At 34.2% G+C, this 18,601-nt stretch overlaps 1 long non-coding RNA gene across 1 annotated transcript in view; it reads right to left on the bottom strand.

The window, feature by feature from the left end:
- The window catches only part of LOC139359128 (uncharacterized), a 282,971-nt gene that overhangs the window by 66,103 nt on the left and 198,267 nt on the right, over positions 1-18,601 (bottom strand). The window contains exon 8 of the long non-coding RNA XR_011614886.1: positions 10,644-10,758. This is a non-coding gene — a long non-coding RNA (uncharacterized lncRNA). The remainder of the gene's footprint in view (positions 1-10,643; positions 10,759-18,601) is intronic.

Here is an 18,601-nt window from a genome sequence, read left to right as displayed (position 1 = left end):
TTGTGGAGAAAAGGCAGTGCTTATACATTGTTAGTGGCAATGTAAATTAGTTCAGCCACTGTGGAAGGTTTGGATTTCTCAAACAACTTAACACAGAATTACCATTCAACCCAGCGATTTCATTACTGGGTATATACCCAAAGCAATATAAATCATTCTATCATAAAGACACATGAGCATGTACGTTCATTGCAGCACTATTAACAATACCAAATACATATAATCAACGTAGATGCCCATCATGCTGAACTAGAAAATAAAAAAAAAAAAATAGTACATATACAGCCTGGCATACTACACAGCCATAAAGAAGAATAAGATCATGTTATTTACAATGACATGGATGCAGTTGGAGACTATTATCCTAAGGAAGTCAACACAGGAACAGAAAACCAAATACCACATGTTCCCACTTACAAGTGGGAGCTAAACACTGAGTACATATGTACACAAAGAACAGGGCAATAGACAGTAGGGCCTACTTGAGGGTGAAGAGTGGGAGAAGGGTGAGGACTGAGAAACTACCTCTTGGGTACTATGCTCATTACCCAACTGATGAAATAACCTGTATATTAAATCTCCACAACACGTTATTTACTCATGTTACAAATCTGCACTTGTACTCCCTTAACCTAAAGTGAAGTTAGAAGGAAAAACATGAATGCAAATAATTCCTATCAACAATGTAACAAAATATTGAATTAAACGTCTACTTTTGCTTTGCTTGTTTTAAGATACTGCAGCAAGAACCGTCATATGCAATCAACCTAAAGTTCTCAGTTCACCAATCACCTGTCAGGTGAGTTTATGAGGTTGGACAATGGCATGCAAAACAGATTATGCAACACAAGGCATAATATATAGTCATCTGTTTTCATTATAGAGCTTTATTTTATTAGCTCTTTTCCACTTGGTTTAAAATATAGAGGATAGTTTGAGAAGAGTCGGTAGCAGCCAGAATTTTTCTTTTGGCTCAGCATTGCACTGCTTTCAGGTCTATTTCCTTCCAAGCCAATTCATTCTGATTGTTCAGTGCCTTTGCAGTCAGCACCTTGAAATTCTTGCTTCTGAGACATTACCATTTTAATTCCCCAAGCACGGGACACATCTGGTCCCCAAAAGCCAGGGTTATGTCCCAGCACCAGCCACTTCACCAGTGATCCTGCACCTCCCACGTTAATAAGTCTACATAGTCAGAGTGAGCCCAGTCAGGACAAGACAAGGCACAATGGCAGCAGAGCTGGCACCGCTGGGGAACAAACGCCTATCTGGCTCCTCAACTTGTCTGGTTCTGAGAGATTCTGGGAGAGACCAAGAAAGCCCATGGCTGAGATTAAAGAGCCACTGCTGTCTCTGGTCAGGCACTATAGTGTCCACTGGCATAGTGAGCATGCCAGCAACAAGAGGAACCACAGGAACCAAAGGACAATTGTGGTGGCTAGGGGCCTCAAACAGGAAAGATGTAGCTTCCTGTTGTATTTTACCTCCATTTAATTGCACTGGTTCATGAAAAACCCTGAAATACTCATCCATCATGAATATTAACCTCATTTCCATTACTACAAATAGAACTTATGTTTGTGTGACACTTGTCCTGTGTGAGGCATAATTGTTAATGCGTACTAACTTGTTAGAATGATATAATTTTCATCATCATCTCCATTTTCCAGTGAAAAAACTGAAACAGTTTGGGGTCATTTCACATTTCCATGGTAGAGGTGTAATTAGCAGCCCAGACAATGTGCCCATTTTCTTAATTATCCACCTATACCACGTGTCATCTGGTCTGCAAAACTAAATGGAAACCCAACTCATGATTTTCATGACTTGGTCAAAAACGGAGATATGATTATATAAAGTTATCTGACAGTATTACAAGTGTTATAAAACTGATGAAGACTTCCATCTGTTGAATTGTGTTATAGATAATGTCTTGTTCCTTTCTGAGTTTGTTTAGGACTTTATTTTTCTTTGTAGTTTGCCAAAAGCAGAGAGAGGAGAAAACACCATTAACAATGTCATTGATTTTAAGATAATTTTTTTGCTTAAAACTATTACGTAATAACTACCAATGTAATTGGTGGGAGGTAAGAGGTCACTGTTGTTACTTAAAAGTCATGGCACAAATGGAAGCAATATTCAGCAAGCAAAATATTCTTCAAAGAAGTCATAGCAAAACTTTCTAAGATTTAGCAAATGATTTGGAAATTTTTTGAATTATTAAAAGATTTGCATTATAAATTATATCACTTGGTAAGCAGATTTGAATAATGTATTTGTTACAGAATGGAAAGTAATATATATTTTAAATTTCAATTTATATTTTAACTTTAAATTAGTTTAAGATTTCAAGCTCGTTATTAAATAATATGAATATCACACCAGTATTTAATATTAAAAATTATCTTATTATCAATTACATTATTATTTTCCTGTACTGGCCAGTTTTCAATGCTCCTCAAATTAGCATGTATATATATAGCAAATATATATACATATATAATATATATATAACATATATAGCATATAACAAATTAGCATATATATAGCATATATACACATATACACACACATATAAAAACAATAGTATTCATATATATATAAACTATTGTTTAAACACTAATTTCTATATATGCATGTGTGTATGTATATATGTGTGTGTGTATATATATATAACATAGATAGAAAATTTTTATTGTATCTTGTTGTTCTCTGAGTTCAACTTTCTTCTCTTCTTCCTGAAGTATATACTTGAAACTTCCTTCACAGAATAACATATACTTTCTTTTTTAATCTTTGATTCATTCATCAAAATTTTCTGTATTTCACTCCCATTCAATGATAGTTTAGTTACTCTCTATCACAACATTGAAAATATTACTTTATGTTTTTCTTGCCTCTTCTGCTACAATTAAGAAGATTTTCATCAGTCTAATTACTGTTGTTTTGTACATAATCTCATTCCTTTCTGGGGGTTTTTAAGGTTACTTCATTTGTCTTTAGTGTTTTACAGTTTTATTTTAATATAATTAATTATGGCATTTTTTGATCTGCTCAAAACATGAAACATGGAATGCTTTTAAATTTTAAGATTCATGGTTCTATTATTTTCTTTTCTGAAAATTCTTTTATAGGTAAGTTGGACATTTCCCTTTAATTATTTGTGTTTTCCCCCATCTCCTCATCTCTCTGTGTTGGATGTTGGGTAATTTTCCAAAGGTTATCCAACTACTCCAAAGAAATTCTGTAGCTTTTGAGTGATTTTTATCTCTTTTTTTTTCATTGCTTTGTTATATATTTAGGGGATTGTATTAGTCCATTCTTGCACTGCTAAGAACTACCTAAAACTGCATAATTTATAAAGAAAAGAGGTTTAATTGCCTCAGGGTTCCATAGGTTGTACAAGAAGCATGGCTGGGGAGGTCTTAGGAAACTTAAAATTTTGGCAGAAGGCAAAGGGGAAGCAGGCACGTCTTACATGGCTGGAACAGGAGGAAGTGGGGATAGATGCTACACATGTTTAAACAACTATATCTTGTGAGAACTGTATCATGAGAACAGCACCAAAGGGAAGGTGCTAAACCATTCATGAAGGATCCACTTCCATGATCCAATCTCCCAACAGGCCCCACCTCCAATATTGAGGATTACAATTGAACATGAGATGTGGGTGGAGACACAGATCCAAACCAAATCAGGGATTTATATGTTGTGTTTCTCAGTTTTGATTTTCCTACATTGTACAGTTAGTGTAAATCTGATCTCAAATTTAGAATTAGATTGTAGATTAAGAGTTATGTTTTTCTTAGAAAAACATAATTCTTGGCTAGGACTGGAAGGAGGCAAATTTATTGCTATGTCACTGAACAAACAGGTGGAATTTGTTAGTCTCCTCTCCCTGGGGTTGCAGCCTTCACATTTCCAGGTTTGTGATGATTTCCTCTTCCAGTTCCCCTTCTCACGGTGGCCTGATGATCCTCCAGGCCTGTCATGACCATCATCAGCTCCTGTTCCTACTGCTGTGAATCACAATATTCCTTTTCATTTTTAGACCCTACAGGTTTCCTTTTCTTTATTAGAAGCTTGTATAATTATTGAAAATGATACAATTATTTTTCCCCAGAATCTTTTATTGTTTAGATGGATAAGGATTCTGGCCAACCGAGTCTAACATTTTGCCAGAATTAGACAGATTTCTTTTTATATTGTTATTTCGAAGCAGGTTTTCTTCTATATTTGGGTAGAAGCCATCCGTAATTATGGAATAATTTGCAACGAGGCTTATTTCTGCACATGGGCCTGGAACTCTCTTTACATAAAAAAACACAATAACATACACATACAAAAGAGAGTCAGATGGTGAGATGAGATGCAACGTTGTATATTTGTAACTTGCTCCATACTAATGGGGACAGAATTATGTTAGCGAGGCCTGTGGAGAATACCAAGATTGAAGCTGCTCCAGGAGTTAGCACTCTTACAGGGAAGTCTGCAGTGAAGGCTGTTGTCCTTCAGAAGCTGGTGTGAGGGAAGCGCATTGACAGGATACAGTGCTTCCAGAACAGAAAGTATATTAGAATCACTTAGCCTCTTAAAAATAACCATTTATGGAGCCTGCAATTCTCTTTCATGTGCTTAACTGGGCCTAGGGATCTACACTGTGACACATACTTTGAGTGATTCCATGTAGGTGGTTTATGGCATATTGAGCTGCTTTATTGAATGTCTGGGAAAAGGCATAGTTAAGAAATTAACAGTGGGGAAAGTGAAACTGGTTAACCAAGTGCTTTGAAGCCACCAATAAGGGGTCTGTGCTTTATCTAGATGAATAATAGGGAGACTGTGAAAATTTCAAAAAGGCAATGTGATGTGAAAACACTACAATATATGATGTATTTATAAATAGTACAAATGAAATAAATGTTAAATTTGCTTAAAGTCTATGATAAAGCATGAGTTAGGTCAGGGATTTTCAACCTACGACCCAAGGGCTAAATGAATGTTGTTTTCATGTTTCTTGTTTCTGTACAGCCAATGAACTAAGAATGATTTTTGAATGATTTTTAAAGGATTGTGGACCCAAAATAATTATATATGTGTGTACCTGTGTCTGTGTATCTATCATCTATCTATCTATCTATCTATCTATCTATCTATCTATCTATCTATCCATCCATCCATCCATCCATCCATCCATCCATCCATCCATCCATCCATCCATCCATCCATCCACTTGACCAATTGACCTTTGAACAACTCAGGTTTTAACTGCATGGGTCCACTTATATGTTCTGCCTCTGCCACCCCTGAGACAGTGAAACCAGCACCTCCTTTCCCACTCCTTTTCAGCCTTGTCAACATGAAGACAACAAGATGAAGACCTTTGTAATAATCCACTTCCACTTAGTGAATAGTAAATATTTTTCTTCCTTATGATTTTTAATAACATTTTATTTTCTCTAGCTTATTTCATTATAAGAATATGGTGCATATATATATATATATGTATGTATGTGTGTATATATATATATAAAATAAACAAAATACATGTTAGTTGTTAAGGTTTATGTTATCAGTAAGCTTCCTGGTAAACAGTAAGCTATTAGTAGTTAAGTGGGGAATCAAAAGTTATACACGAATTTTTGACTGCCTGGGAGATCAGTACCCCTAACCCCCACATTGTTAAAGAGTCAACTGTACACACACATACACATACGCACACACACAAGAAAGATGTTTACTGTCCGGCCCTTCAGAGAATAAGTTTGCTGAGTCCCTGGATTTAGGCAGACTGAAGGTTTCCCAGTATTTGTGCAAGTTAGCAGCAAGGCTTCAGCTCTAGTGTGACTGGGTGGGTATCTGGGGAGGTAACTGCATCAGAATGAGGCAAAAGCAAATAGGACTGGACTAGAAGGTAAACAGTCCAAATAGCTATCAAAACAAGGTCCTTACAGCCTTAGATGGAAAAAGTGAACAAAGTATTTTCCATGGGATGACACACAGACCTTTTTAAAATGCACATTTAATTATGGTTTACATTGAAATTATTCAGTAATTTCAAATCCCCCTTAAGATGATAAGGCCAAAACTCAAGCTCCCACTCATTCTTCAGCTTCTCTTGCAACATAACCTTGAGTAACTCACCAGAATTTACTGAGCAGAAACTTCTTGCAATCTCAGGAAAATACAAAATTCTTTCACTTTGTCTTTATTTTATTTACTTATTATTTGTTTTCAAATTAATCATGTATATTGGTTAAAAAGCAAATTGTACATGTTTTATAATGAATATTAACTGTTCTAAACTCCACTCCAGATTCCCCCCAAAAAAGATCTTTCTATGTTTTCATTTTTTGCCCTGAATTTACCTCCCTAAGTGTAAATAATATGCTTATATCCCTGTTTCCCAATTTTCTATCTTAAACATTATCTACTCAGTTCTAACATTGAAATAAAAATTTAGGACTTTATTGCTTCTTGGCCTTATGGCTAAGACCAAGTGTGAAATTTAGCACTTTATGCTACTCAGTCTCATCCACAAAAAGCTTTCCCTTCTCTCCCAATATTATGTCACAATTTTGATACTCTATGTGTGCATATATACATGTATATGTATATGTATATATGTGTGTGTGTGTGTGTGTGTGTGTGTATATATATTCCCTTAGTATCCATGGGGAATTTGTTCTACAACCCCAATGGATACCTAAGTCTGTGGATGCTCAAGTCACTTATATAAAATGGTACAGTATTTGCATATAATCTATGCATATCCTCCTGTATACTTTAAATCAGCTCTAGATTATTCATAATACCTAACAAAATGTAAATACTATGTCAACAGTTGTACTGTATTTTTTATTTTTTTTTGGTGTTGTTATTCTTTATTCAAGTAATTTTGATCTACAGTTGGTTGAATTTGCAGATACAGAGCCTGCGAATACAAAGAGTTGAGTGTACATAGTTTACAGTCAAACGTATAGTCCACATATGCTTCCTTTTACAAAAGTTTTATTATTTTCTGCTGTTTCTAATTGCTCTATTTCTTATTGCTGGATTTTCTGCATTTGTAACAAAAACTATTCCTATGCAAAATTGTAAAATACTGCTAAGATCTCCATATATCAGATAATCTACAAAATTCTTTTCATTTTCTTTGAGATGTACCTCCTGGAGCCTTTTATCATCTTGTGCTAACCTTTGCAAATGTCTAAGTGCCTCCTATACAGCTGATTTCCTGGAACCATTTGCCCCTCACCATTTTTCAAGGAATTTACTCTTGTGTTGGATATTCTGTTTTACAAATAGGTCTCTTCATATATATTTTTCTCCTTTTTCACTTATTTTTTTGTGGTGAATGTCATACAGAAGCTGCTGGAGAAAGAGAGCATGGAGGGCATATTTTTAAGAATATGCATCCCAAAATACTTTACTACAAGTCTCATAGTGTGGCTGGATATAGAATTCTACATCTTCCGTCAAGAACTTGAAAGTCTTACTATTTTCTAATGTCCAATGCTGTCCTTGAAAAGTTCACTGGCATTCAAATACCTCTGTATAGGAGTAATTCCTTTGACCCTTCTGAAATTTATAGGATTTGCCATTTATCTTGAACATGTTGACATTTTATAACTTATGGCTTGGTGATTTTTTTAAATTTGCTATGTTGGAAACTGTGTAAGCTTTTCTGTTTGGAAATCTATATTCTGCCTTTTGAAAGATATTCATAAGATTTTAAAAACTGATGTCACCATGTACATTTTGCCTATTCTAGCCTATAAGTGCAGTTTTCTTTTCAGATGTTGGACATCTTAGATTGAACCTTTGATTTTTACAACTCTTACTTTTCATCTCTTTGTCATTTGAATTTGCTTTCCAGGACTTAGATTATATTACCATTTAACCCTTTTGTCCATTTTGCTTGTTTGTTTTTAATGTCAGAATTTCAGATGTATCTTTTAAATCTTTTTTTTTTTTTTTTTTGAGACAAGGTCTTGCTCTGTCACCCAGGCTGGTGTGCAGTGGTGAGACCATAGCTCACTGTAACCCTGAACTCCAAGACTCAAGTGATCCTCCCCACTCAGCTTCCTAATCAGTTAGGACTTACAAGCACCTGCCACCATGCCTGGCTAATTTTTAACTTTTCTTTATAAAGATGGGGGTCTTGCTATATTGCCCAGGCTGGTCTCAAATTCCAGGCCTCAAGCAATTCTTCTGCCTTTGCCTTCCAAAGCACTGAGATTATAGGAATGAGCCACTGTACCTGAACTCTCTCTTTTTTTCTTTTCTTTTTAATTTAATTTTATATTAAGTTCTGGGATACATGTGCAAGATGTGCAGGTTTGTTACATAGCTAAACTTGTGCCATGGTGGTTGGTTGCACCTATCAATCCATCATCTAGGTATTAAGCCCCATATACTTTAGCTATTTATCCTGATGCCCTCCCTCCCTCAAGAGGCCCCAGTGTGTGATGTTCCCCTCCCTGTGTCCTTGTGTTCTTATTATTCAGTTCCCACTTATAAGTGAGAACATGTGACGTTTGGTTTTCTGTTCCTGTGTTAGTTTGCTGAAGATAATGGCTTCCAGCTCCATCCATGTCCCTGCAAAGGACGTGATCTCATTCCTTTTTTATGACTGCATAGTATTCTGTGGTGTATATGTACCACATTTTTCTTATTCAGCTCTTTTCTTTCTTTTCTTTTCTTTCCTTTTCTTCTCTTTTCTTTTTCTCCTTCCTTCCTTCCTTCCTTTGTTGTTGTCAATTTGACTTTTAAGTTTTTCATAAATTATAGTTTTATTTTTCCCTCTGTTTCCTCCATTAGCTTTATTTCCTTGCCCTCCTTCTTGGTTTGTTGTTATTTGTTTGTTCTTTATCTTCAATGTTGGAATATTTCCTCATATATCTTTGATTTCTTGGCTACCCATTTATTCTTAAGAGTAAGACCTTAAAAATTTCTGTGTAGATTACCATGTGTGGGTTCCTAGTGGATTGTACCACAGGATAATTAGCCAGGAGCCTCTGAAAAACTATGACTTCTGTCAGTATTTACCCATTATTCTCTTCCTTTGGTCACTATCTAGGGAAGAATCCTCTAATACCATGCCTGAGGGAATATGACATATATCTAGAAGTGATTTGGGGAGGGCATTGTGGGCATGAAGGGGAGTCTCTCATCATTCAGCCTGGACACTCTCACGTACTTCTTCAGCATTAAGTTTTGCCAGTCCTTCTCATCCTCCATTGTACCTGGTGCTCCAGAGCAAGGACTTGATCTATTTCAAATTATACAAAAAGAAAAGACAAAACTACTGTCTTTTTCTGAGATGCCTGTTACAAAGTAAGTTTTGATAAAATATAATGGGATACATGATTATGAAAAACAATTAGCAAGAACCAGTATAAGAATGTAGACAGTTGTATTATGATTATGGATATGAATTATGTAAAACAACAGCAACGAACAGGGGCAAGGCTAAGAACAGGATCATAGATCTGATGGAACACTGTGGACTCTGGGCCTTGAGCAAGTGTTAGACTGAGACATGGAAAGTTTGGCTCTGCCGGATTGGTCAATAAAGACTCCTCAGTTCACTAAATTTGTTCCAGTTGGCGGTAGAAAGTGTTGAAATAGGAACCAAGGTGAAACCTGATTTCTCCTACAACACGTGGCCTTTGGGGTTTGTTGTCTCAATCACAACCCACCCGTGGTCATGAGAGTTGCCAAGATCTGTCATGAGCTAATTTTGTAATCAGTAAAATGTCAGCTGAAGTAATGAATTAACACTAGCAGGAGTGGGAACCAGAAATTGGAGAGTAAGACCAGTTTTATATGCTGACAGGTGGGAATTTATTGCTGGATGAGGCAAGGTGATCATCAATTATTCAATTAAATAATCAATCTAGTTCATGTATCTTATTTCTAAGCTCTTAAGTACACAGCTCTCTCTTAAAACTTAATGGTGGCTACTGTAGGGTGATCTGGAACAACTGCTACAGGGGCTGCCCTTTAAATCTGATATTTGTTCTGAGTGACTTTATTCAACCGAGAATTTTTATTAGCCCTTGACATTCAAGGCCATTTTAAAATCCATCTTTTACTTACTTGAGGTAAACATAATCTATTTTTCAAAATCTGCAAAACCTTGGGTTTCTGGGCTCTCTTCATTCCCTTTCATTTCTTATTTCAACCAGCTGATTCTTTACCAAATCAATTTTCTCTTTCTTGCAATACATTGCCAAACACAGCCAATGGTAAGCAATCCATACTATTATGGTACCATTTTCCCAAATTATTCCCCTAGAGCTATAAATATAATAAGCACATTTTCTACATTTCAAGTTACAGGAGATGAAAACTATTCAATGTTTTGCCAGTATATAACCTGGATATTCATCTATCTTTCCTGCTATATCTCTTTGTTGCTGCCTCCAAGTAACTCAGCTATATATTTTATCCTATATATTATCTGTAGCGAGTGCTACATATTTCACTCTTTTTATTTTCCTATAGTAGTGTCACAAGTCAAGGTAGCAATTACCGCATAGATCATGATAGCACAGTCTATACTATGGCAGCTATTACATATTGAAAATATTGAAATTTCAGCAGTTTATCTCAGTAATGGTTTATATCTGACTCACATTTCAGAATGGAGCAGTTTGAACAGTTCTTTAGGCCAGATATCCAACTGATAATACAGGAATTTGGAATCCCATCATCATGTGTTCCAAAAATACTGAAATCCTTTACATCCAACTGTATTGATGAAAGAGAAAATGTACCAAAAGTTACTTAGGGGTCTTCAGAGGACAAGTGTACATGTAACATACAATAATTACACACACATTCTATTGACAAGTACTAGTCAAATAACCTCCCTTGACTGCAGCCAGATTAGATATATGATTTAAATGTGTATACAAAAGGAAAGTAAAAACATTTTGGTGAACATACTACATAGGTTACACAGCCAATAAATTATACTTGAGAGGAATATAATGGACTTGGAAATTTGTAATAGATGTGAGGAGGAATTTAATGGACTTGGAAGTTTGTAATAGATGTGAAAAATCATTTTTAAAATCTATAATTGGGGACTGGATAAATGGTTTGTTGATCATTATGAGTCTCTTGAATTTCCTACTAGTTGAAAGACAGTAATTTCTTATAGATACAATTATTTGACAATTTAATTGCCTTTTCATCTTTAAATAAGTTTTATCTTTTACCTGATGTAACTTTTAAAAATAAAGATTTCAATCACTTTTTGAGAAATATTGACATACTGTCAATTATATAACAATAGAGACACAACATTTTTTGATACACGGTTATTCTGATACATGCCGTAGACTTTAGATATTTCTAAAAATAGAATAGTGGTTTTGTTTTAAATCTATAAACAAAAAAATTGTTACTATAGTTAATGAAAGAATTATTTATAAAAAGAACAAGATAAAAATATGTATATACATTATAAATATACCTATGCTATATGTATTACATTAGGTGAATATATAATGAAAATGCAAAAAGAAACTGTTCCAAGATTTGAACAATGACTGATTTAACATGGGAGATTAATGTTTTTTCTTTATTAATTAGAAAATGTTTTGTAATACAGAAACACCCTGCTTCTAGGAAGAGGGAAATTAGGTCTTGCAGATGTAGTTAAATTATGTTATATTGAGATGGGCCCTAATACAATGACTGCTGTCCTTATAAGAATAGATAATTTGGACACACTTATGGACCCACACAGTGGGGGAAAGGCCTTGTGAAGATACAGGAAGATATTCAAGTGACACATTTTTAAGCCAAAGAGTGCCAGTAGTGCCTACACCCACCAGAACATGTAAGAGACAAGGGAGAATTCTTCCAAAAACCCTTCAGAGGGACCATGACCCTACTGACACCTTGAACTCAGCATTCGACTCCAGCCTCCAGAACTGTGAGAGGATACACGTATGCTTTTGTTTTAAGCCACCCACTTTATTGTGGAACTCTAAGAAACTAATATAATCTGTATCAGAAAATAAAATAACAAAGGCTGACAAAGAAGCAGCTAAGTATCCACCTAAAAAAGAGGAGGAAAAACTTCAAAGTTAGGCATCTGAGAAGATTAAGAAAGCTGACAAATCTTTTATTGACTAATGAGGAGGGGGCAGAAAATGCCAAACAAATTATAATAGGAATAACAAGGGAGCACATAAATACAAGTAATATTACGATGAGATAATAGTTTTATATTCCAAAATATTTTAAGAAAAATATTAGAAAATGCCTAGAAAAAAATAGAACTTACTAAAAATGACTCAAGCAATGGAATACTCAAATAATCCTATATTCACAAAAGAAATTAAAGCAGTAGTCAAAGATCTGCCCACAAAGAAATCTCCATACACCAATCAGCTGGAAGAATAATTACAAACATAAACAAGTGCAAAGATTAGAAAAACTATTATGGTTTTCAATTTATTTTTGGAAACTCTTATATCCTCTTTTTTTTCCCCCAACTTTTATTTTAGGTGCAGGGGGTACATGCGCAGGCTTGTTACATGGGTAAATTATGTTTTGTGAGGGTTTGCTGTGCAGATTATTTCCTCACCCAGGTAATAAGCATAGGACCTGATGAGTAGTTTTTCCATCCTCACTCTCCTCCCACACTCCACTCTCGAGTAGACTCTGGCATCTATTGTTCTCTACTTTGTGTCCATGTGCATTCAGTTTTTAGCTTTTATTTCTAAGTGAGAATATGCAGTATTTGGTTTCCCGTTTCTGCATTAACTCACATAGGATAATGGCCTCCAGATCCATCAGTGTTGCTATGCTGAATATAGCACCCTACTGCCAATTCCTTCCTGGATTGTAGGGTTTCTGCTGAAAGGTTTCCTATTAGCCTGATGGGGTTCTCTACGTAGGTGATCCACCCTTATTTCTATCTGTCTTTCTTTAATATTTTTTCTTTCACATTGACCTTGGAGAATGTGATGATTATGTGTCTTGGGGATGGTCATCTTGTATTATCTCACTGGGATTCTCTGAATGTCTTGAATTTGAAGGTTGACCTGTGTAGTGAGGTTGGAGAAGTTTTCCTGGACAATATTCTTAAGTATGTTTTCCAAGTTGCTTGCCCTCTCTCCTCCTCTTTCAGGGATATCAATGTATCATATGTTTGGTCTCTTTACATAATCCAGTATTTCTCAGAGGTTTTGTTCATTTTTTAAAATTCTTTTTTTCATTATTTTTGTCTCACTGAGTTGATTCAAAGAGCTGGTATTTGAGCTCTGAGATTCTTTCCTCAGCTTGGTCTATTCTGCTGTTGATACTTCTGATTGTATTATGAAATTCTTACAGTGAGTTTTTCAACTCCATCAAATCAGTTCAGTTCATAAATCATTACAGTGTTTTTTTATATATTTATAGTAACAAATAAAGTTTAGCATTACCAACAATATAGGCAAATATCTAACGAAATGGAATAGCAGGCCCCAAACAAATTGATTCATATTTTGATATTTAATATGAAAAGTTGGGCAACATACACCAAACAAGTGGTATTAAGAAAACTGAAGATCCATATCTGATTCTATATTAAAAAAATTCCTGTGGCTTGAAGACTGAAATCTAGAAGGCAAAACTGTAAAGATTTATAAAAATTAAATATAATAAAATAGACTTGTGATTTCAAAATAGGGAAAGTTTTCTGAAGCAACATAGAACAAATGCTAATATAAAAGAAAAATAATAATAAATTCAACTACATCAAAAGGAGAGATTTATGATCATCACTCATACCCTGAAGAAAGTGAAAAGACAAGAGAACTAAACTAACATGACTATTTGGCTTACGAAAGAATATTCAGATGCTCAAACCTCCAAAGAAAACACCATCAACATACCTAATTTTTTATGGATATGAGAATTTAAAACACATCTGATAGGTTGGTAAAAATTTAAAAGTCCAATTATTAGCAAAATTCGCAAGCATGGGAATAAATACAAGAACACTAATAGTGGGAGTGTAAATTTTTATAAACACTCTGAAGAATAGATTGTCATTATTTAGTAAAGCTAAGGACATACATATACTATAAACTAACAATTTAATTCCTGGATCTATATTGCACCTTCATACATGTATAGAATGCTTATAACAGCATTGTTTTTAGTCACTAAACGAAAACAGAAAAATGACCCACAAATCTATAAATAATAGAATAAACGCATTAGCTTTTACATTTTCATATAATAGAAAATTATATTGCAATAAAATAAATACATCATAATCACCTGTAGCACCTTGTGTCAATCTCACAAATATAACGTTGAATAAACAAAAACAAATAATAAAATCCTACATACGAGCAGTGTTATCCCATTCATATAAAGTTTTAAAATGGGCAAATTAAACTGTATAATTTGGAAATCCATATACATTTGTTAAAATTATGAAGAAAAATGAGAAAATAAGTTTTGCAAGTTTTGGATAGCAGTTACATTAAAGATAGAAACATTTGGAGGGAACTTGGGGTACATCATAAATGCTAATCATATTCTCTTTCTTGCCTTGACTAGGGCAAAAATAGATATTAGTTTCATAGTTGTCTGTTTAAACTACATACATAAGTTTTGGTTACATTTTGATAGGTGCAATGTTTAAAAATGTAAAATTTTAAAAACTAAATAAAGATAAAAGTTTTTAAAATACTATGTTAATTAACAATCTAATTGCAAATGAACAAAGCAATCTAATTGCAAATGAGAATGGGAAAAAAGATTGACTTTTTTTTCCTTTGCTTTATTCAACTTTTCTTTGTTTTGCTTGATATTTTGTGTATAGGTGTTTATACTCTTCTTTCAAAGAACGAACTGTTCTAAAACAAATGTCAAGTTGGTCTGTTTTTATAGGTTAGTGTTTCTTAAATTTTATTATACATGTGAATCACCTGGGAATCTTGTTAAAATGCAGATTCTGACTCAGTAAATCTGGAGTGAGGCCTGCGATTCTAATGGGCTATCATGGAATGCACAGGGTGTTAGATTAGTCTAAGCACTACTCTTTGAGGAGTGGAGCTCTGAGCTACAGATTGGTTGGTAATAGCTTAATTAAAACCCAACTGGTAATCTGTAAATGGGATGACCATAGATTTTCATTCAGTTGGGACACAGTTGGAAGTGAAATACAGTTGTTATTAATAATTGTGCTTGGACACAAGGTATAAACCAGAATTTCCTGACAAACTTGGGATATCTGTTCTCCCTAGCTGTGAGTTACAGTGACTTTTTTTACACATTTTAAACTTTAGGACCAGACATTCTGGGAAACTGACCACCGTAAATCCTCCTGAGTAACACACCTAACATTGCCCCCAAAAAGAAACAACCTGAAACGCTTATCAAAGCGTTTGAGGTAGCAAATAAAGGTTTATATTTTGCAAAATGCACAGCAGGGAAAAAGTTATGCCCAGGTTGAAGTGGGTGTAAGTCTCCCATCTGCTGCTAGCTAGACAGTCTGGACCCCAGATTCTTCTTGCTCCTGAAATACTTGTAAGGCATGGTCTTATTACATTTCAATGATATCATCTTTACTTTTGGTATGAGATACTGCTTTGTTTTATCTCTTTTGCATTTTTAATTTTTTGAACTTAAAATAATGTTGCTCTTTTCTATCTACTGTTTCTTTTTTCTGATTTTAAAATTACTTACAAATCTACTTTTCAAAGCAAAACAAGAATTGTCTTTTTTTTTTTTTACAATTTTGATTTTTATTTTAGATTTGGAGGTACATGTGCAGATTTGTTACATGGGTATGTTGTGTGGGACTGAGGTTTGGGATACAAATGATCCCATCACCCAGGTAGTGAGCATAATATCCAATAGTTAGTTTTTCAACCTTTGACCCCCTCTAGTACTTCCTAGTGTTTATTGTTGCCATCTTTATGTAATGAGTACCCAATGTTTAGCTCCCACTTACAAGTGAGAACATGTGGTATTTGATTTTCTGTTCCTGCATTAATTTGCTTAGGATAATGGGCTCCAGCTGCACCCATGTTGCTGCAATGAGCAGCATTTGATTCCCTTTTATGACTGCATAGTATCCCATGGTGTATTATGTACCACATTTTATTTATTGAATCCACTGTTGATGGGAACCTAGGTTAATTCCATGTCTACACTATTTTGAATAGTGCTGCAGTGAACATACGTGTGCATGTGTCATTTGATAGAACAATTTCTTTTCTTTTGGATCTATACCTAGTAATGACATTGCTAGGTTGAATGGTAGTTTAAATTTCTTTGAGAAATCTCCAACATGCTTTTCACAGTAGCTGAACTAATTTAAATACGCACCAGTAATACATAAGTGTTCCCTTTTCTCCACAGCCTCACCAACATTTGTTCTTTTTTGGCTTTTTAATAATAGCCATTCTAATTGGTGTAACTGGTGAGAGATACTATCTCATTTTTTTAAATATGAATTTATCTGATGATTAGCGATGTTGACCATTTCTTCATATAGTTGTTGGCCACATGAATGTCTTCTTTTGAGAAGTATCTATTTATATCCTTTGCCCATTTCTAATGAGGATATTTGTGTTTTGGTTGTTCAATTGTTTAAGTTCCTTATAGAGTCTAGATATTAGACATTTGTTAGGTGCATAGTTTTGCAAATATTTTCTCCAAATCTGTAGGTTGCTTGCTTATTCTCTTGATAACTTCTTTCACTGTGCAGAAGTGCTTTTGTTTAATTAGGTGTCATTGGTCAATTTTTGTTTTTGTTGCAATTGCTTTTGAGGATTTAGTCATAAGTTCTTTCCCAAGGTTGGTATCCAAAATGGTGTTTCCTAGGTTTTCTTCTAGGATTCTTATGGTTTGAAATTTTATGTTTAATTATTTATTCCACCTTGAATTAATTTTTGCATATGGTGAAGGGCATGGGTCCAGTTTCATTTTTCTGCACATGGCTAACCAGCTATCCCAGCACCATTTTAATGAATAGAAGTTCCTTTCTCCATCGCATATTTTTGTCAACTTTGTTGAAGATTAGATAGCTGTAGAGGTGCGGCTTTATTTCTGCATTCTCTATTCTGTTCCATTGTTTTATCAGTATCATACTGTTTTGACTACTGTAACCTTAAGGTATAGTTTGTATTCACGTAATGTTGTGCCTCCAGCTTTGTTCTTTTTGCTTAGGACTCCTTTGGCTATTTGAGCTCTTTTTTGGTTCCATATGAATTTTAGAATGATTGTTTTTTCTAATTCTGTGAAAAATGTTATAGGTACTTTGATAGGAATAGCATTGAATCTGCACATTACTTTGGGCAGTAAGGCCATTTTAACAACAGTAATTCTTCCAGTCCATAAGCATGGAATGTTTTTTCATTTGTTTTGTCTCTGATTTCTTTCAACAGTGTTTCATAATTCTTCCTGTAGAAATCTTTCACTTCCTTGATTAGCTGTATTCCTAGGTTTATTTTCATGTGTGTGACTATTGTGAATGAGACTGCATTCTTGAATTGGCTCTTGGCTTGAACATTATTGGTATAGAGAAATGCTATTGATTTTTGTACACTGATTTTGTATCCTGAAACTTTACCAAAGTCATTCATCAGCTTTAGGAGTCTTTGGGTGGAGTCTTTAGGCTTTTCTAGGTATAGAATCCTATCATTAGTGACGAGAGATAGTTTCATCCTTCATTTCCTATTTGAATGCCTTTTCTTTCTTTCTCTGGCCTGATTGCTCTGGCTAGGACTTCCAGTTGTCTTTGTTTAAAAAATCTCAATATCTTTAGATTCCATAATAAATTCCTTTGCTTTTGTAAGTAAGTCATATTGTATTTTTGAAATGATTTTCATTTGAGGTTTTTTGTTTTACTATGTGGGAACAATTGGTGTTGATGTTATCAATTACTTGAATAATTTATTCATAAGATATCTTTGTTGAAAATGTAAATATTTAAAACAGTGACCCAAACCTCTAAGAGAAAAACACAAACCGTGACAAAAAAAAAAACAGAAAAGAACACTTAAATAAAATAATAGAAGTAACATGCATGTAATCTGAAATTATACCAATGAAAACTAATGCATAATTTTCAATATATAGAGAATCCATTTATACATTTCAGAAAACTGACATTAGAAAATAAAAGGGGTTAGAATATGCCAGCCAGAATTAAAGTGAAAAAGCTAAAGATTCCTTTTGTCTCTTGAATCACAAGCTCTTATCTGCAAAATGTCACACTGAAAACTTCTGCCAGTATTAAACAGGATCTTGGTGAGCCTCATTGAATATCTCTATTCACACTCAAACAAAATGTTTTTAAGTAATGGAGATGAATATTATGGTTTTAAATCACAAAAAGTTAAAAATAATGAATCATATTCAGTACTGAAAACACCTTAAACTTGAAGTATGATTCTTTTCATTATGACATATGGTTTTCAGAAAAATAGCAGAAACTGACATTCTAGAAAAACAAAATGAGTGATTCACAGCCCAGCAAAATCTAATATCACTTCCAGGATATTAAATACTTCATGTGCCAAGTTAGTCATAGATTCTGGCCTTACTTCAAGAGGTACTATTGATATTC

Source organism: Macaca nemestrina, chromosome 16 (genome assembly GCF_043159975.1).
Source record: "Macaca nemestrina isolate mMacNem1 chromosome 16, mMacNem.hap1, whole genome shotgun sequence".
NCBI classification, from domain to species: domain Eukaryota; kingdom Metazoa; phylum Chordata; class Mammalia; order Primates; family Cercopithecidae; genus Macaca; species Macaca nemestrina.
Note: the sequence above shows the minus strand (reverse complement) of the source record. Positions and strands in the feature narration are given on the sequence as shown.